Source organism: Lolium rigidum, chromosome 7 (assembly GCF_022539505.1).
Source record: "Lolium rigidum isolate FL_2022 chromosome 7, APGP_CSIRO_Lrig_0.1, whole genome shotgun sequence".
NCBI classification, from domain to species: Eukaryota; Viridiplantae; Streptophyta; class Magnoliopsida; order Poales; family Poaceae; genus Lolium; species Lolium rigidum.
In genome coordinates this window covers 351203774-351209100 of record NC_061514.1, presented here as the reverse complement: position 1 = coordinate 351209100, position 5327 = coordinate 351203774, and the positions used below count along the sequence as shown (strand labels likewise).

The window sequence follows — 5327 nt, the reverse complement described above, 5'->3', positions numbered from 1 at the left end:
AGGAGGCGGCGAAGCGAAGGGTGGGACCCAAACCTTCCCACCCCTGCAACACAAGCTGTATAGGACACGGTGTTGCCTCACGGAGCTCTCGATCTTGCACCGCTCAGGATACCAGAACACAGCACCGCAGAACTGACAACGATAATCAGGGGCACCATGGTAAGACACGCCTGGGTACTAGCGCGCACTGAGAAGACATGCTAGATAAATCAGATAGCTACCTTTCAGGAACTCCATGTACTGAAGGTTGAAAAGGCTCCTAGAAGTGGATGTTGTCGAAAAGGGGTAACGGCCTTGGAGCGGAAGGTAGAAAAGGTGAGCACCGCGCGGACCAACAAGCCTAAAAATACGAACAGCGAGTGCACACCTGCTTTTGCCCACCTAAGCCACCTCAGTCGCTTAAACTGTTGGCGACGGCGGATTCGGCCATATTCACGCGAGACAACAGGGAAAAAGCCAGGGTCTGGATCGACAGCAATGTCAGCTGAAGGTACAGGCACGGGACAAAGTGAAAAGTAAGAAAGGTGTACTGGCACCCACCAACAAACCATGATCTGTCCACAATTTCCCCAGGAGATGGCTTATATCGAGGATCAAAGGCAGCTACCATAAAGAAGAGCCGTAAGAAAAGGGCACCCTAAAATATAATAATGTAAACAAGACCGAGGACACACGCACCACGGAACAAGGCGACACGAGCTGAAACTCGCTCGCGCCGGCGTGCAGCGCTCCGGGAACGTGACGAGCCATAAGACGACGCGTCCATTAAAAAGTAAGCGAAGCAAACGAACAGAAACACATACTAAGCGTCTATAACAGCATCGTCACCTCACAGGCATATTAACAAACACATGAACTGCAACAAGCACCCTCAATCAGTCCATGCGGACAGCCAGGCAAAAGATCTCGGGAAAGAGTTGACATACCTCGGCAGAAAGAGCCCGTCGACCGGACAGAGATACACGGCTAGAACCAATCTGAAAGGAGGGAGGGGGGAGGTTAGCCACTGGGAGTGTTTGCAAGATGAGCTGAGCAAAGAAGGGTGAGACTCGTACCTGAGGAAGGACGGGCGAACGAAGCAGCGACCGGCCAGATCGGTTGGAACTTGGACGGAGCTGCTACCTTTGGTCCTCGGTTGGAACTTGGACGGAGCTGCTGTGAAGGAGCCACGGAATCAGTATACAGGGAAAGGAGATGAACACGGGAAAGAAGAAGCTGAAATCCCTTAAAAGAAATCAGGAACACCTCAACCCAATCCTTCCATGGTGCACGAAACGGCGGCGGGCAGGAGACGGCGGTGCGACGCGGCGGCTGGCAGGGTATTGTGCTGCGAGGCGGCGGCATTACCTCGCGTCTCAGCTCGAGGAAGACGAAAGTTGGAGAGGACTATTGCTGGGCCTGCATAGAAGCGGGGCAGAGAAAGATTTATAAGGCCCTGCAGACACACAGAAAAACAAATGACCAGTCGACTTCTTTTCCAAACCAAAATGAGACAGACATGTGGGGCCAAGAACTAATCAGGCCTACATGCAGAAGGTAATAGAAGGTAATTGCCGCGTTTTGCACACTAAACCGGGAGAAGGACGGTGCCAGGCTCATTTATTCCACTGGCAGCGCTGCGGCGCGCAGCACACCCAACGCCAACTACCGAGACGAAAAAGAAACCCAGAACGAGAATGACAAGCAGGCCATGCCATTAATCGGTCCCACGTGCAGTTTGTATAGGCAGAGGACGGGAACGATCCAACGAATCAACCGATTTCTGCAGCATCGATCTCTGCAGTAAAACAGGCGAATCAACAACGCAACTATCGTGGAGCGCTCCCAGCTAGGCCAAAGGGTCACGCACTTGCTTGTTCTTAATGACATCATAAAAAAAGCTTGACCGGCAAGCAAGGGTCAGCCAGCAAAGATCAGCATTGACGGGTTGAATGGCCCGGGTCACCCAGCACGTTTACAAACTGGCGGCTCCCAAGCCTATCTGGGGACACAAAGGGACAAAGCGTAGGGCTAAGAAGGTCAGAAACTCAGAACAGAAGGGTTGGCGAGGTCACCCCACGGCACGGCACACTTCATCGGGCGGCGACAGCCGACAAGAGCATGCCGGCGCTGCAAGGTTGGAGTGGAGCATGGCACTTGGGATACTCCAGCTAGCGGCGGCCGACCCATGCATGACGATGAACCTGTCGTATGCGTCCGGAACGGTGACGTGTTTGTAGATAGTGCTCCGTGGGTTCTGTGACACGGAGATGCGGCCGCTAGCGTGCTGAGCTGAGAGGTACCGGACGTGGAATGTTTTTGCCATCCGTTTTGCCGTTTTGTGTTTGTTTCCATAGCATCGGGAAGAAAAGAGTCTTTTGACAGTGGCGCTTGCACGTCGCCGGCGAGTTTCGCCATGCGGCGCCAGGCAGTCCGGCCCCATCGTCATGGGTGACCGGTGCGACGTCGCGATCCGCGATCTCGGTAGCAGGAGTATATGCATGGAAACACCTGGCCGCATGCATGCATCGATCCGGTAATAAAAGCAGCGGTACACGCGTGACGAGCGTGTGCAATGAATCCAGCGTCGCTCCCAATCAACCGCTAAGAGCAAGTACAATAGAGTCCAGTCAGCTGACTATAAGACATTAAATAATATATTTTAGATGAGTTGGAGGAGAGAGAAGAGGAGAGAGAAGGAGATGAGACTACTTATGCATGATAGCAGCTTCTTGACGTGCTCCTAGCGCACTTGTGAGAGTGAAAGGTGGCACATATATTAGTAAAAATCTTACATTCTTATAGCCAACTATTGTACATGTTAGCTATATGATGACTACAAATGATATGACATCTTGTTATAGCTAACAGGTTGGCTATACTATTGGAATTGCTCTAAGAGCATTCCAATAGTATAGCCAACTCACTGGCTATAACAAGATGCCATATCATTTGTAGTCATTTTATAGCTAACATGTATAATAGTTGGCTACAAGAATGAAGCACTTTACTAACATATGGTCCACCTTTCACTCTCACAAAGTGCCTAGGAGCACGTGCAAGAGCTGGCTATTGCATAGTAGCCCACCTCCCTTCTCTCACCTCTTCTCTCTCCTCCAACTCATCTAAAATATATTATTTAATGTCTTATAGTCAGCTAACTGGCGGAAATTCAATTCGGCTCCCGGGTGCGTATGCTCCCTCTACCAACAAAACATATTTTGAAGTGTGAAAAAGTTTGACAAAAAATTCTACATGTACATCTCCATAATATATGTGTATGCGTCAAGTTTCACGAAAAAATAATATTTTTTGTGGCCTATGTAAAAAAGAGAAAACTTATCTTGTGAAAAGCATTGTTTTCAGCACTGAATTTTGTCTTTTTTACACACGTCACATGATAAGTTCATTTTTTATGAAACGACTTTGTGAGCGCGTAGCACGTGAAGATGTACGTGCGGATTTTTTGTTTCAATTTTTTTTGAAATTTAAAATACATGTAACATGCATTTCAAAATATAGAGAGCATATGTTCTCATGTTCCAAAACACCACTCCCGCTAACTGGACTCTATTGTACTTGCTCTAATTGATCACCAGAAGATGGAGACATGGAGTACATGTCTATTCGGATCAATCAGAAACAGGTAATGGACCATCTAATTTCTCATTCTGAAGGCAACGGACCATTGCATTTTCACACATAAAAAAGTGTCTCTAAATCGGTCCTTTTACAGTGGACCGATAACAAGGTAACGGCTCAAATTCGTTTTCGGGTGGCACTAACAGAAGCCACCGCAAAAAAAGACATATTTTACATTATCAGGCCTAAACGTCCATATTTTAATTACTTTAAAAAGAAAAAATCTTGATAATTCGCCCTCGGCGGTGCCACGGCAATGCCGCAACATTTGGATGGCCTCGGCAAGGCCCTCCCACTTGGCACGCTCCTCCTGCTTGGAGAGCTCGACGGAGTCGGTGTGCGGCGACTCCTTCTCCTCCATGGGCTCGAAGTCCATGTCGTCCTCCGGTGGGTCCTCGACCTCCTCAACAACCAACTCGTGCGGGCGTGCCGGCATTAGCGGCGATGGGTCCACGTATTGCGTGACCGCACCGTGGTGCTGTGACCAATGGGGCCTCCCGTGGTGTTTGTTGGGAATGCGTACCTCACTCCCCATGCGCCTCCTCCTTCACCGGCAGCATCTGCTCCGACGTCGCTTGCCCCTCGTGTGCCTCTTAGGCCTCGTAGTCGAGGCTATCCAGGTGATGAGGTCATCCCTACCTCACTACTACCTTCGTCATTACCAACTGAAGTTGAGCCTGCTGTGAAGCTCAAGTCCAATGAAGTCAGGATTGGACCAATGACACGAGCTCGTGCGAAGCTACTTAAACAACAGGTGAACTTGTTCCTAAACGATACCTTGATTGATGAGAACTTTATACTACCTAAGTCCTATTACTTATGTATCATCGGGTATGAAGAGGAGACAAGCATCGCACGAGGAGGAGAGGAGCAGGCTGGACGTGAAGATGGACGTGAAGCTGGACAAGGAGCTGGACATGAAGATATCTCATGGACGCGCGAGGGAGGAGCGGGAGGAATGCGCGAGCGGAGAAGAAGAAGTCCAGGCCGGTCCAGCGCCCGGTTAGACCGACCCCCACGCCGGGCCGCCCGGTCCCTGGCCCGGTCAACCGGCCGCCAACCGGAGGGAGTGCATCGTACCGGGCAGAAACCGGAAACTTCGCAGTTTCCCGATTGCCGCCCGGTTGACCGGACCACAGACCGGCCTGCCCGGTCCACAGCCCGGTTGACCGGATTCCAGACCGGACCAGTCCGAGTCTGTCTCGACCAGATCTATTCTGGGTCGGTTATTCTTGTATCTTTTCGACCAGAACTCGTCCCGACACCTATATAAGTGCCCGGGACGCCCCCTAGCTGCTTTAGACCACGTTTAAGATAAACCCTAGTTCTTAGTTGTTTGCTCTAGCAAAACTATTGAATCCCTACACCATATTGCTTGATATTGTGTAGATCCTGAAAAAGTCTTGTGTGATCTCGCTGTTCCATTGGGAATTAGACGGTTGCAACTTACCGCTTCGTGGTCGGCGACTACGTGCGCAAGTGTGTGGAGTTGCGAATATCTTGCAGGGTTGAGAGCTGTTGCATTGGCGACAGGGACCAATCGAGAGATCTCGTTGCGTCATACAAGTTATCATCCACTTCATCGTCGTGTTTCTCCACTGCCATCACCCTGTGATCATCATCACCACCGTTGCTTACTGAGAAGATCGGCACCCCATATCATCTTGGTATCAGATTTCCAGTTTTCCTCGGTAAGCCATCCATAA

At 50.2% G+C, this 5327-nt stretch overlaps 2 long non-coding RNA genes across 2 annotated transcripts; both read right to left on the bottom strand.

Annotated features, from left to right (window-relative positions):
* Positions 1–208: 208 nt before the first annotated feature.
* Positions 209–791, bottom strand: LOC124669984. The gene is made up of 3 exons (XR_006992363.1): positions 679–791; positions 541–603; positions 209–463 (listed from the first exon to the last, which is right to left on the bottom strand). It is a non-coding gene; the product is annotated as an uncharacterized LOC124669984 (long non-coding RNA).
* A 29-nt stretch (positions 792–820) lies between these two features.
* Positions 821–1308, bottom strand: LOC124670306. The gene is made up of 4 exons (XR_006992471.1): positions 1246–1308; positions 1056–1155; positions 927–977; positions 821–856 (listed from the first exon to the last, which is right to left on the bottom strand). It is a non-coding gene; the product is annotated as an uncharacterized LOC124670306 (long non-coding RNA).
* Between the last annotated feature and the right edge of the window lie 4019 nt (positions 1309–5327).